The following is a 13,516-nucleotide window of genomic DNA, read 5'->3' as shown; positions in this document are numbered from 1 at the left end:
CTGGCAATAAGGGAGTCTCCCTCACTGAAGCTACTCAGACAGCCGGGGTTACGACAGTGACCAAATTTTCTCTTTCTTAGCGTTCGTTTTGATGTCCCACCAGATCGCCCTTCTTGCTATTGGGGGGAAACGAGAAGAGGTGTGCTTGTTTTGAATGAAGTGTGACGCTGCGTCCACCGAATTTAAGGTGCGGAACCTTGACGCGTACGTCACGACCACCAGCCAATCAGGGCTGGTGAATTGGTATGAGTGCTTATGTCATTACGCGCAAGGGGCATATCCCATAGTTAGACATATCACTCATGCTACTCAGAGATCCGGGGTTACGATAGTGACCTAAAGTTTCAGATCATGGCCTGGGGATGTGATCGACAGAAACAAAGGCTGGCCCTTAGATAGAGGCTGATGAAAACTATCTAATGTAATGTGCCTGTAGAATAATTTGCATGCCAGATAAGAACAAAGTCAATTTCTATGTTAATTGAATAAATCAAACAATATAATAATCATATTTTCAAGTATTGCTGTCCTGTTTCAGTCACTGGGATTTTGTGTCTGTGTGTGTACACTCTGCTTTGTCATCCTTTGTATCCTTGTGTTTCACAATAAAACTACCACTCAAAGCGCTTTACAGTACAGTTTTACATTCACCCATTCACACACACAATCATACAGTGCATCTATTAGCAGCACTTTATTGTTCTATGAGGGGCAATTCAGGGTTCAGCATCTTGCCCAAGGACACTTCGGCATGCAGATGGGGAAAACTGCCGACCTTCAGGTTGGAGGACAACCGTTCTACCCCTCAGCCACAGCCGCCGTGTGTCTCCTAATCCATTTACTCCAGGTGCTTAAAAAATAAGCATGTTATAACATATTCGGAATATTAAATATGTATGAATCTGTGATATTTCACTTCCAATATGCTGCTATTAATAAGAAGCTTCTGGAGGATGATGGTGCAGCAAAAACTGTTGTATTCCTTAGAGGGTCCATAAAAGATAAACAACAACTGAAAAACAGCTGATTTGTTGTTGTTCAGTTTGTCCCAAAAGACCTTTCCCAGAAGTTTGGTAGGGATTTTAGTCTGTGTCCCCAGCTTGTGTTATGATTGTTGGTGTATATATATATATATGTTAAGCTTACATCCTAAATCGCTTGATTTATACCACTGAGGGTTTGAGGGTTGTGTGGGTCCATAGTCAATCTCAGCTGTGTGTTGGACAAGAGGTGTATCACAGAGACAACAAATCACAATTATGGTAAATTGAAGCGAACTGGGTAGATTGTTGACCGTTATCAACATTCTACCAAAACTAAAACTGAAGCACAGACAATATTTGGGATTTAGACTCTAGTCCTCAGTGTCAAAGTCTGACAATATGTAATTGAAACAATCAATCGCGACCTCCTTTTTCATAAAAGCTTGCTTGAAGAGCATTAAGTCATATAGTAAATGGAATTGTATTTGTAATATCTGGGAGCGTGAATTATCACCGATCTGGTACTGAGTATATTTTTTTCCTGTAATGTTGTAGCTCTTCTTGTACAAACCAACATGAAAGTATAAATACCGTATGTGCTAGGCTGTAACAGATCCCATCAATGTCAGGATGTTTATACTTAATAAGGCAAAATACATCTTCAAGCTGGTATTTATGGACACAGAAATATTACTATTTAAAAGATCATCCACACCATATGAACTCACTTTATGAATACAATTGGCACTTGTTCAATGAGTGAAAAGGTAATCTACAGTTGCAAGCAAAATTATTCAACCCCCATTGCGTTTTAGGTTTATTGGCAAATTGTAAAAATGTTCAGCTGATTGCAATAAACAAAATAGACAAGAACAGTTGAAATAGATAAATAAAACTAATATTACCAAGGTTTGCATCCAAATTTAAAACTAAATGCTTCTTTAAATGGCAACTGCAGTCTCAAAATTATTCAACCTCTTCATGACAAGCATCTTCAGTACTTAGTAGAGCACCTTTTTCAACCCCCTGTCTCAAGGACACCTGGTGCAACTAATCAAGGGCTTCATTAGTTCAGGTGTGCTTGAATACCTGGACTGGCTAGGGGTTTGTTGAGAGTGACGTTTGATTGCATGTTAGAAATATGGCTAAGTCAAAAGTTTTTTCCAAAAAGTTCAGAGAAGAGATCATTGCCTTGCACAAACAAGTAAAAGGATATAAAAAGATAGCAAAAGCACTGAATGTCTCTAGAGATACAGTTGGAAGCATTGTTCGCAAGTTCAAAGTTGAAGGAACAGTGGCTACACTACCTGGGCGTGGCAGAAAGAGGAAGCTATCTGCGGCTGCCACCAGATTCCTGAGGAGGCAAGTGGTCAAAACCCTAGAGTGACTGCAAAACACCTGCAGCAAGACTTGGTTGCAGCAGGCACTGAATTTTCAGTTTCTACAGTAAGGCGCATACTAAACACTGAAGGGTTCAATACCCGCACCCCAAGACGTACACCACTACTGACCCAAAAGCACAAGAAAAGTCGGCTCCAATATGCTGGAAACCATATAAATAAGCCACCAAAGTTTTGGAATTCTGTTCTGTGGGTCGATGAAATAAAACTGGAACTTTTCGGGCCTATGGATCAGCGGTATGTCTGGAGGAAGAAGAATGAAGCATATGCTAAAAAGAACATCCTGCCTAGAGTGAAGCATGATGGTGGCTCACTGATGCTCTGGAGCTGCTTTGCTTCCTCTGGCACTGGAAAGCTGAAGCGTGTGGAGGGCAAGATTGATTCAGTCAAGTATCGTCTGAAAAAACGTCATGCCGTCTGTGATGAAGCTGAAGCTTGGGTGTCATTGGACCTTCCAACAGGACAGTGATGCAAAGCATACCTCAAAGTCCAGAAAGGCTTGGTTTCAGAAGAAGAAATGGAAGATTATAGAGTGGACGTCACAGTCGTCTGACTTGAACCCCATCGAAAATCTCTGATGGGATTTGAAGAAGGCGGTTGCAAAACGCACACCCAAAATTCACCCTTTCACACACACACATTCATACATTGCATCTAATCGCAGCACTGTTATTCTATGGGGGGGCCATTCAGGGTTCAGTTTCTTGCCCAAGGACACTTCGGCATGCAGATGGGTCAGACTGGGGATCGAACCGCCAACCTCCAGGATGGAGGACGACCAATCTACCCCTCAACCCCAGCCACCCATTCTCTAAAATTAAATAGAGAAAAGTAAGCAGAACCCTTTTAGCAAGATCTCTTCAGGAGGCTCTCAAGAGGCTTATTAATGGCTAGTTCTTAATATCTTATAGGTCAAATAATGTTTTGAGAAGATTCCTTAATACCCAAATATTAAATGCTGTGATCACATGTCATCATCCAGGTAATTATCTGGAGATATAGTATCTATGACAAGCAATTTAGAGTAGCCCATTACTCAAATCGCATTTTCAGATGTAGTTATTTTTTACACACACATTTATTTAAATATATATTCTATACATAATGCATCTATATCATTTGGATCAAAGCAAGTAAAAGATAGTGGTGTTTTTAAAGCAAGCTTTGTAGGTTTGTAGCTTAGCTAACAAGGAAAGTAATTTTATATGGCAGAACATTTCAAATTATGTATCAGTCCAAGTAACCCCACTGTGCTAATAACTTGATAACAGAAAATTGTATGAACCATGAAAAGGACCAATGAAAAACAACATCAAAGAAAAAGGAATGGAAAAAAGCTAGTTCAGAATTTATTTGAGGTCTATACACCACAATATATAGTATAATTTAATTTAGTCGTGTGGCACACAGGAACATGTCTCCTCACTGATTGCAGGAAGCTCATTTTGGCTGCTTGTTTTTGTGATCTCATTCTTTACTTTCTGATAAACATGCATTTATGATGTCATTACCTGCCTGCTTATCACAGGCTCCATGTTTCATACTTAGCGGTTACTGATGTAAAGTAAAATATCAATCTTTGCATTATGGTTATATTTGATGCTGGAAAAACCATGAACTCTAGAAAATATTTGTGTGTACTACTAACAAATGTTTTGAGAGAGGGATAATCCTCTACAGATACCAGTATAATCAGCATAATGACAACATTGAATATATATATATATATATATGCATATATATATCACCATATCTTATTTTATCTTATTAACAGTTAAATAAACACTTCAGGCTTTACAGATTCAAAACGGTTAACAGTGGCTTTAAGCACGAGACAGGACATGTTCACATGCACGATTTAGATATTCAGTGCTATGGTACTGGGTTTTGTGCAGCCACCATCGACCCTGACCTTTTCTTGATGACTTGTGAGCTGTAAAGAAAATGTTTCCAGTTGACATCATGTAGGCAGCAATTGTTTTCCACAGCAAAAAATAACTGGCAAAACAAATGAGCTATACCCAGTAGACAGACGGTTTTCAACAATCCAATAAGATATGAACACAGATATGTCTATGTTCTTTGGTAAACACAATAAAAGTGTCAGTGTTTGTTTACAGCGATGAAATGTATTAACCTATGGTTTAGCATACACTCCATTAATTAACTAAGGACATCTCAAGGACCCTTTGAAGGGAAAAAATCCCTTTGACATCACTCACTGGAACTGGTTATAAAAGGTTCTCCAGCAGCTGAGAAACGTAAACCATTTCATCAAATGTGGAGAGAGGCAAAGTGATCTCTGTATTGCACAGTCTGATGAGTCATAAAAACAGGCGCACAGGAAGCCTTAATGATTTGGAAAGGTCACAACCTTTTGATTCAGACACATATAACAAGCAGTAGCAGGAGAAGTGAGATGAGAGGGTGGGAAGCAGCACAGTGGGAGGGCCAACTGGTGGCAGGAGATATGAATAAAGATGGTGCACCATCATCCGCTGGCGAGTGCAGCATTTAGAGAATCTGAATAGAAATGCCAGCAGAGCACAGATATTACACAGCATGCTCTCTCCATTACTGCCTCTCTCTATGTCTCATGCATTTATATCACTATTCTGCATTTTATTAACTCTGTCACTGTCCTCGTTCTGCAGGTACCTGTGACTCCAGAACTCCAGGATCCAGATCTGCCACTGCTACTTTTATTATTATTATTATTATCATTCATTTGTGCGAATGTCATTGGTAAATTGTAAATGGACAGCATTTATAAAGTGCTATTCTTAACTTATCAATCGCTAAAAGCACTTTACTTCATGAGTCACATTAGCCATTCAAACACACATTCATACAGCGCTTCTACTGTATATATAATGCTTTTCTATCACACCATTCACACACTGTCCGCACAGCTGTCAGGGGCAATTTAGGGTTCAGTGTCTTGCTCTGGGACACTTTGAGATACAGTCTGGATGAGCCAAAAATTGAAACACTGACCTTAAGGTTACTGGACGATTCGCTCCTTAGCCAAGACCGCCCCCTAATTTCCCATTGAACCCATGCTTATTGGTATTATTATTGTCATTATTATAACCAGTCTGAAAATGCTTGAATACAAAAGTTATACAATTGTTCCAGGTCTCTTATCTTACCCTCTCTCCCTGAGTTCACTTCTGTTGGAGAGTTCTTCCTGCTATAGAAGTTGTTTCTCTTCACTTCAGTGTTTGCTATCTGCAGGAAAATGTTGGGTTTATCTCAGTCGTATTGTTAAGACTTGACCTAACTCTGGATAGTGAGTGTATGAGATGTTTCAGTGGAGGAGTTATAGAACACCATAAATTTCCCCAGAGTTAAAACAATTCATGAGATTCCGCACAAGCCTCTCCAAGACGACGTGTGACACAGTCAGCTGTAACTTTGAATAAGAGAAGTATATCTGGGGCAGCTCTTGTGGGTTTTCTCACCTCAGTGTTCCAAGAGTTACCAAGGTAATATAAGACAGGGTGTATCATGTTAAGCAGTACTTCCCAGACTCACTGACCACATCAGACCAGGCCAAATTATGATCTCTTGTTAGAATGCACAATATGAAAGTGGTCACATGAGAGAAAACACTAATTTCTGAGACTAATATTCACTTTACAGTGGACTTGAAATTATGTTTTGGGCTTGTGAAGACATGTCTGAGTGCATGTTGTACATACTGTACATCTTATATTGGTTAAAATTTGTAAATATAATGTTTATTACGCTTGAAATGGTGTGTAACATTTTATCTCTGTTAAAAGAATTCTGATGGTGGATCCTAGTGGCGGCAGTGGACAATGGCTGTGCACTATAATGGCATCCGATCTTGATGGTGGATCATGATCTTGCTGGCTGCTGACAATAGACTATGATTGAAGCAGGACTGCTTGGTATAAAATATTTCTCCTCAGAAACTCAACCGTTACTTTCATAATCCATCAATTCATTGACATTCAGTATGCTTCAAAATAATGCATTCATTGTTTGCTCCTGCCATACCTGCCAAGTTCAACGAGACCATGGGTTCTTCTTTGACTGTCACTAAGTTCTATGTACTCTTACAGCCGTCGCAGGTAGGTCATGGTTAAGCACTAAGAATGAGGCAGCAGTTGTTATTATTATTACTTTGTGTGTATATATCTGTATGTGTATATATATATATCAGAACAAGTATAAAAACAGCCCTTTCTGCAGACTCCGGCAGGCTGCAACAGACTCAAATGGATTTCGAAGTTAATTACCTCATGGCTTCCAAATAATGGACTATCTGGAAGTAAGAACAAAGTTATCAATGTTCTGACAACTGCAAGAGGGGAACACACAGACTAAAAACACATAAAAGTTCGCTGAACTTTGAAGATGAACAAGTCTTTCTACAGCAAAAGTGAAGCAGCTTCAAAGTTCTGTGGACGGAGTCACACAACCTTAGGCACAGAATTATGTTTCTCTGATGTTTTGAAACAAGCTTTAAGGTAGGATTTCTGTCACTTATTGGCGTGTGTTAGTGGTGTTACACAAACAACACATAGTGAGAGTGTAGTGTAGCTGCTGCTGGGAGATATTACTATAAGAATGATTTAAGAAAGATAAGTAGACACAGTAAACTAACTAAACTAAGCATGCAGCTGCCACCATGCACACACAAACACACACACATAAATACAAATGAGATTGATTCGATATTGATGCCTTCTAAGTAAACTTGATTCAGTAGTTGATATAGTTATTTAAACATGTGACTCTGGCAATGACAGACATCTCACAGAGGACACAGGAGCCTGTTCCACTGGTGTCTGAGTTCCCTTAATTATTCACCCCTGCAACCCCGGAGCAGCATCAGCTTCAAGGTCTGTTCGTACGGTATGGATCATGCTGTTTTAATCTTTTCATCTCACAAACCAATGAAAATATTCACAAACTAACTCAACTAAGAGAACATTAGATGATGATATGTTTGCTTGGAAGCTGTAAAGTGTGATATGAGACATGATCAGATTCAAATAGTCAATGTTAAGAAGCCATATCAGTGTCAGCACATCAGGATCCTTCTCAAAGTATATCTCCCAGACAAACAGCAGTAATAATTTGCTGCCCACTTTGGGTTAATTTCTCTGTCCCAATGTGTTTTTGCAGATCTGTAGGTGTGACGGGAGCTGGGATCTGTTTCAAACATTATGATAGAATCTCTCACCTGCCTCAACAGCCTTTTTCTGATGAAACTCTTGTCCATCCACACCCCAACACTCCACCCACACTTACATTTCTATGGTTGGGAAAGCCATGATATCCCCTTCACAGTTGAACAATTGGTTTGAAAGGTCACACTATATGGCAGACAAACCGATGCTTGTCTAAATATGAATTGGATGCATTAGGCAGGTCCAGGGATGATTCAGCAGCACATTCAATTTGGTATTTAATTTTAATGTAGCTGCACATTAATCAGCATTTAAGCTCAGTATGCGGGTAATCCTGATGTGTCACTGTGGCATTTTGTAATAAAAGGGACTTGCGATAAGGAACAAGAAGTCTAGGAAGATTTTAAATGCATTATAGGTGGGATAATTGGATTTCTGTAAACAATCCCTGGTTTATTTTTGGAACAATGTCAAGGAGGAAACAGGAGGTTCACATTCTGAAATCCTCTGTGTGCTGCTTATGTGTTTAGCAGTGCATGAGTGGCTTTAAAGTGGATACATTTTAGAAACCTCCATTAAGAATTATATAGTTTTTACATTACATGACATTTCAGAGGCTGACACTTATCCCTTCGGGGTTCAGCATCTTGCCCATGGGCTGGGATTTGAGCCGCCAACTTTCTGGTTTGAAGACAACTACTCTACCCTTCAGCCACAGGTTTAGTGTTTAGTCCGGGTAAATGGGAATTCTACAAATTTGATCCAAAAAACTAAAGAGGCCAATGTGTACAAAATAGAAAACTCATCCCTTTTTTATGCTTGAAATGTGTAATTCCTTTACATAAGTTCTTCCCACATACCATATCCAGAATTGGCACTGGTTCAAAAATTATTCCCATTTGACACCAAAATAGTGTGTATAAGTGGGCTCATAAAACACCAGTGAACCCGCTAAAATGGCGACTGTTTCCTAACCCATTGCAAGCAGATGAGACGTGACACATGGTCTAACTATTTCTCCCAGTGACAACCTTGCAGACTATTACAACAGTAATTGATGAAATTTGAGCTATATTGGTCCATTATTTCCGGAAAGCATGGCTTTTTGAGAAAAACACTTACTTTTGAGTGAACTGCACTGTCACAGCAATGCCTTATTGAGCCAAAAGTTACAAACAGCCAACTTGTCATAGCCAATAGAAGTTTCAAAGGTCATAAAACTGCTTTTGATTACTGTACTAGTACTAGTGATTTAAAATATGTGATTTAGTTTTTAAGGATGTCTTCAAACGATACAGCAATTAATAAGAACGGGAAAAAATTCTAATAATAAAAAATAAAGAATTAATACAAAATGAAAGAAAAAGAAAAAGAAGAACAGGGGTGAGATGGGGCCATATAAATCAGACTTTTAAGAAAGATTGCCACTTGTTAAAGAACAGCATTACCTCTCAATGAATATTTAATCTTTTAGAATAGACATGACCTCATTGAGCCACTGCCAACTGGAGGGTTTTTTAGCGGATTTCAAGTGAAGCAAAAGATGGCATCTTGCTAGTAAAGAGGTGAAGGCCAGAATGTTTAGTTGCTTGGTGGTGTATCGCCTATAATCTTCAGAAAGCCCAAATATAGCAATATGCGGACAGACCGTTAAATAGTATCAAAGTAGTGTTGCCAGAGGCAAGACAAGGATGGGCAAGAATAAAACATATGGGTAAAGGGCCAATATTTTACACCTTTCTGAGTGTTCCATGTCCTCGCTTCTGCCTCTCTCTGGAGCTGCAGACAGAACAGGCTGCGCAGACTACTACGATCTGATGATTCTACAAAAAATGATGTTGACTGTTTCATCCTGTGATGATGATCTTTTTCTTCCTCACTTAACAAATTTTAAGCTTGAACATAGTGCTGCTTCCGACAATGCTGGCATCTTTCTGAGGTAAATTGTTCGATAGCCTAGATAACATTAGTAATTGGTTGAAGATGCCTTGATTTACAAAGCTAAAAATAAAAGCAATAAGAAATAATATTTTCTTTTTGAGTGACGTTACCACAATATGGGGTAGGTTCAGCTTGGATTTAGCATTTTATTTGGTATAGCTTTAATTTAGTTTTAACTTTATTCATCACAAATAATTAAAATTAAAAAATTTAGTATGAATTGCAGTATTTTTCCTGTTTGGATTAGAATTATTCCAAAAAAGATTGGAGTGGATTACGATACTAATTTAAAAAATGCCATGTAATTTGCTTGTAAGTGACCCCATGGAAAAACTGACATTTTCTTATCAATCTACACTACAGTTGAAAAACCATAAAGGGAAAAACAAAACAAAAAACTCTCATTTATAACATTATTCAGACCTTTTGCTGTGTGCCCTCCAAACTGTGGTCTCATCCATCCTGTAATGGATAGTTTCAATACCCCACTAAAGTAAATGCAACATTTCTAACTACGTCAACAATGATGGCATCAATAAAACATCTGTGATGTACTGTGTGACAGCTGCAGAGGTCGAGTGTCACGTTGCCATTCCTCTTGCCTCCTGCGATGTTGGGAATGTTTGCAATCAAATCAAGGCTGGTAACTGCTAGATTTTGCAGTGACAGATGTACAGTATGGTTTGCATTCCCACTAGTTCCTCTATATTGCTGTAATTGTGTTCAAGTCTTGAGAGTGTAATTTTCCTGCAGCAGATTGCAGACCTTAAAGCTACACTGACTGCGTTTACTGCACCTTTGGGTTGGCTGTCGGGAAAAATAAAGTCGAAAAGGCTGTCAGGGGAATGTCAGCGTATAACAAAACTGGAAGGGGTTGAAACTTCCAGGAAAACTTGATTTTCTGATTATTTTCCTCTTGCAGCTGAACACTTCTGTGTGTCAAACTGAGATGCATTATTAATGGGCAATCTATCCCTGAAAATAACTTGTGTCACCCCATAATGAACCCATTCTTGCATGAGTTCAGCGGTCTGTTATATTAAATGACAGTTTTCCTTAGACTTGCGGAGTCCTTCCGCTTCCTGGGCAGCATCATCTCCCAGGACCTCAAATGGGAGCTGAACATCAGCTCCCTCACCAAAAGAGGTCAACAGAGGATGTACTTCCTGCGGCAGCTGAAGAAGTTCAACCTGCCAAATACAATGATGGTGCACTTCTACACCTGCATCATCGAGTCCATCCTCACCTCCATCACAATCTGGTTTGCTGCTGCCATCGCAAACGACAAAAGGAGGCTGCAGCGTATCATCCGTTCTGCTGAGAAGGTGATCGGTTGCAATCTGCCATCTCTACAGGACCTGTTTGCCTCTAGGACCCTGAGGCGTGCAGGTAAGATTGTGGCTGATCCCTCCAAACCAGGTAACAAACTCTTTGAGGTTCTTCCATCAGGACCCAAACCGCCCGCCACAAGACCAGCTTCTTCCCGGCTGCAGTTAGCCTAATCAACAAGGCCCGGGACCCCCACCTGACTCTGACTTTTATTCCGCCCCCACACCTCAAGGATCTGTTAAATTAACACATTATATTATATTATATTATACTGCATTACATTGCATATTGCAATCTAACACTGTTCACTGACTTGCATCTTGCATTTAACTTTTAACTTCACTTTTTATATCTTTTATCTATTATATATATTTTATTTAGATATGTTTATGTCTAAATAATGTTACTTTGTATAAATATTAGAAAAAAGGAGTAATAAGAAGTAAATAGTGAGTAAATATATATTGTTTCTTTTTATTGCTTTTCTTATGTGTGTTATATTTATTGTGTTTTTATGTTTTATGTTTCTATGTTCATTGTATGCACCAATAACCAGAGCAAATTCCTTGTAGGTGTAAACCTACTTGGCAATAAATACTTTCTGATTCTAATTCTGATTCTGATCAATCATCCAAGTGGACCTCAATTATTCTGTTGACTTTCTATCAAATCATTTAATCTGGTGTTACTTTTTAAATTGATAATCTTGATGTCTCTGGGTATGATGAAGATAAACCACATTAAAAACAGCATTGCTTTGAAAGAACCCGCATTCAGCTCTGTGTGGGTGTCTGTGTCCCACTTTGTGTGGCAGTATTTAGGCCACCAGGAGCATTCAGCCGGCCAGACGTGGTCATAACTGGCCCAGATCCTCACAAGTTAAATCGGAAATGTAACTTATTTAAAAATAGAGAATAGTCAGAATTGTGTTAAAAGATGAAAAAGATAGATGGAAACAACACATTATTGTTAACATGTCCATTCATTCATTCATACCAGTAATATTGTCAAAAATAGAGTCGCCGATCCATCACAGGGCAAATTCTTGAGACTAACAACCGTTCATGCTCACATTCAGTTATGGCAATTGGAAGTCATCATTTAGCATAACCTGTGTCAACCATCGCACCACCATGCTGCCAGTTTTTCAGTTTGGTGTTTTAATCAAATTTCTCAAAGTTTCTTCCTGTGCATTGTTTTAGAAAAACATTTAATGGTACTTTTGCATTTTAGCACAGACAATAATTTCATTGTTATTGCTAAGTTATATGCCCATTGAAAGATTCTCCTGAAAACGATAAATGAGAGATGTAGCCTTAGACTCTTATTGCCAAACAGTGTAACTTGTTACTGCAAATGGTAGCACAGACACTGCTTCAGTTAACAGAGAAACATATGCTGTGTTGAAATCACCCACTCATGCACTAGCCCTCACATCCTTAGAGGACTATATAGTGAGATCATCTGCATAATTGCTGATTTTCTCTGCATCTGCAATTACCTCATTATCGCAGGATTGTGACATAAAAATAGTTTTTAATTAAAGATGAATGATTATCTTTTAATGAAGACATAAACATGTTTGGCTCAGTTTATGCTGAAATACGCTGCATGACATGCACAACAGATCAGATTGTTCCTGCTGCCCTCTCTCTTATGGTCTCCCTTGCCACAAGCACAATGCATGTGGGTTTACGTTGCTCGGTTAGTGACTATTGGTTTTATAAGACTTTTCATGATGCATTGTGCGATACAATGAGTGCACTTTATAGAGTATGATCATTTTCACGAAACATTATATGTGGACTATGTGGTGATTAGTGAGTGATTTCCGAAACAGCCTAGAGTAGCAAATCAGAAGAGGCATTGTACTCAAGATCCAGAGTAACTCCTGTGGTTAAGGGATACAGTGATTTGTGTGTCTGTGTTTTTCGTGTGAGTGTGTGTTCAGGACACAAGCTTTGTAGTGCCACTGGCAGGTCTCCACGGTTTTGGCTGGATGGGCTGATTAGTTCTGGGAGCTGTCCGCTGCTGATTGGTTCCTCCGGCACATCCTTCAGCTTAAAGTGTCTTGGGTTTCCAAGTGTCTTGGGTTTCCACAGCAGTGCCTCAGCTCTGTCTTTGGCTTCCAAACCGTTTTTTTGCTATTGATTGCTTTGTGTGTTTGCCTTGTGTGTATAACCCTAGATCCAGGTAGTAAGTATTTGTGTATATACATTATTGTAAATAGTGTCCCATTAAATGTCCGTTTGTAAATAGCACTGAAGCTGATGGGGTCAGCTGCCTTTGTTTCTTTGTGATTATTCTCCTGTTTTGCTGTGTCTTAGGGAGTTGGGTTTAGTTAATGTCTTTTGGGTAATTTGTTCATTTCAGTGGGTTTAACCAGCACTTTTCTTTGAGGAGATAGATTCTTTTTTTTTTAAAGAAGAAAACTAATTTGAAGACAAAGATGAAGAAAGGCCTACAAAGGAGACATGTTGGTATGTTTGGATACCGCTATAAAAGGCCAGCCATATAATTACAGTTGGTTACAACAGGATGTTTCTGAATGGTAAGTTACACCGTCCTCATGTTTGTTCAAGTTTTAGCAGGAAAGTAGGCCAACGTAGAAGTAAGTCCAGAGTTTCACAACGGAGGGCTGAGAGACGAGTGCAGTCCCAAAAGTCTGCAGACTATCTTTAAGCTATTACGGATAGTA

The sequence above is a fragment of the Platichthys flesus genome, chromosome 1 (assembly GCF_949316205.1).
Source record: "Platichthys flesus chromosome 1, fPlaFle2.1, whole genome shotgun sequence".
NCBI classification, from domain to species: domain Eukaryota; kingdom Metazoa; phylum Chordata; class Actinopteri; order Pleuronectiformes; family Pleuronectidae; genus Platichthys; species Platichthys flesus.
Note: the sequence above shows the minus strand (reverse complement) of the source record.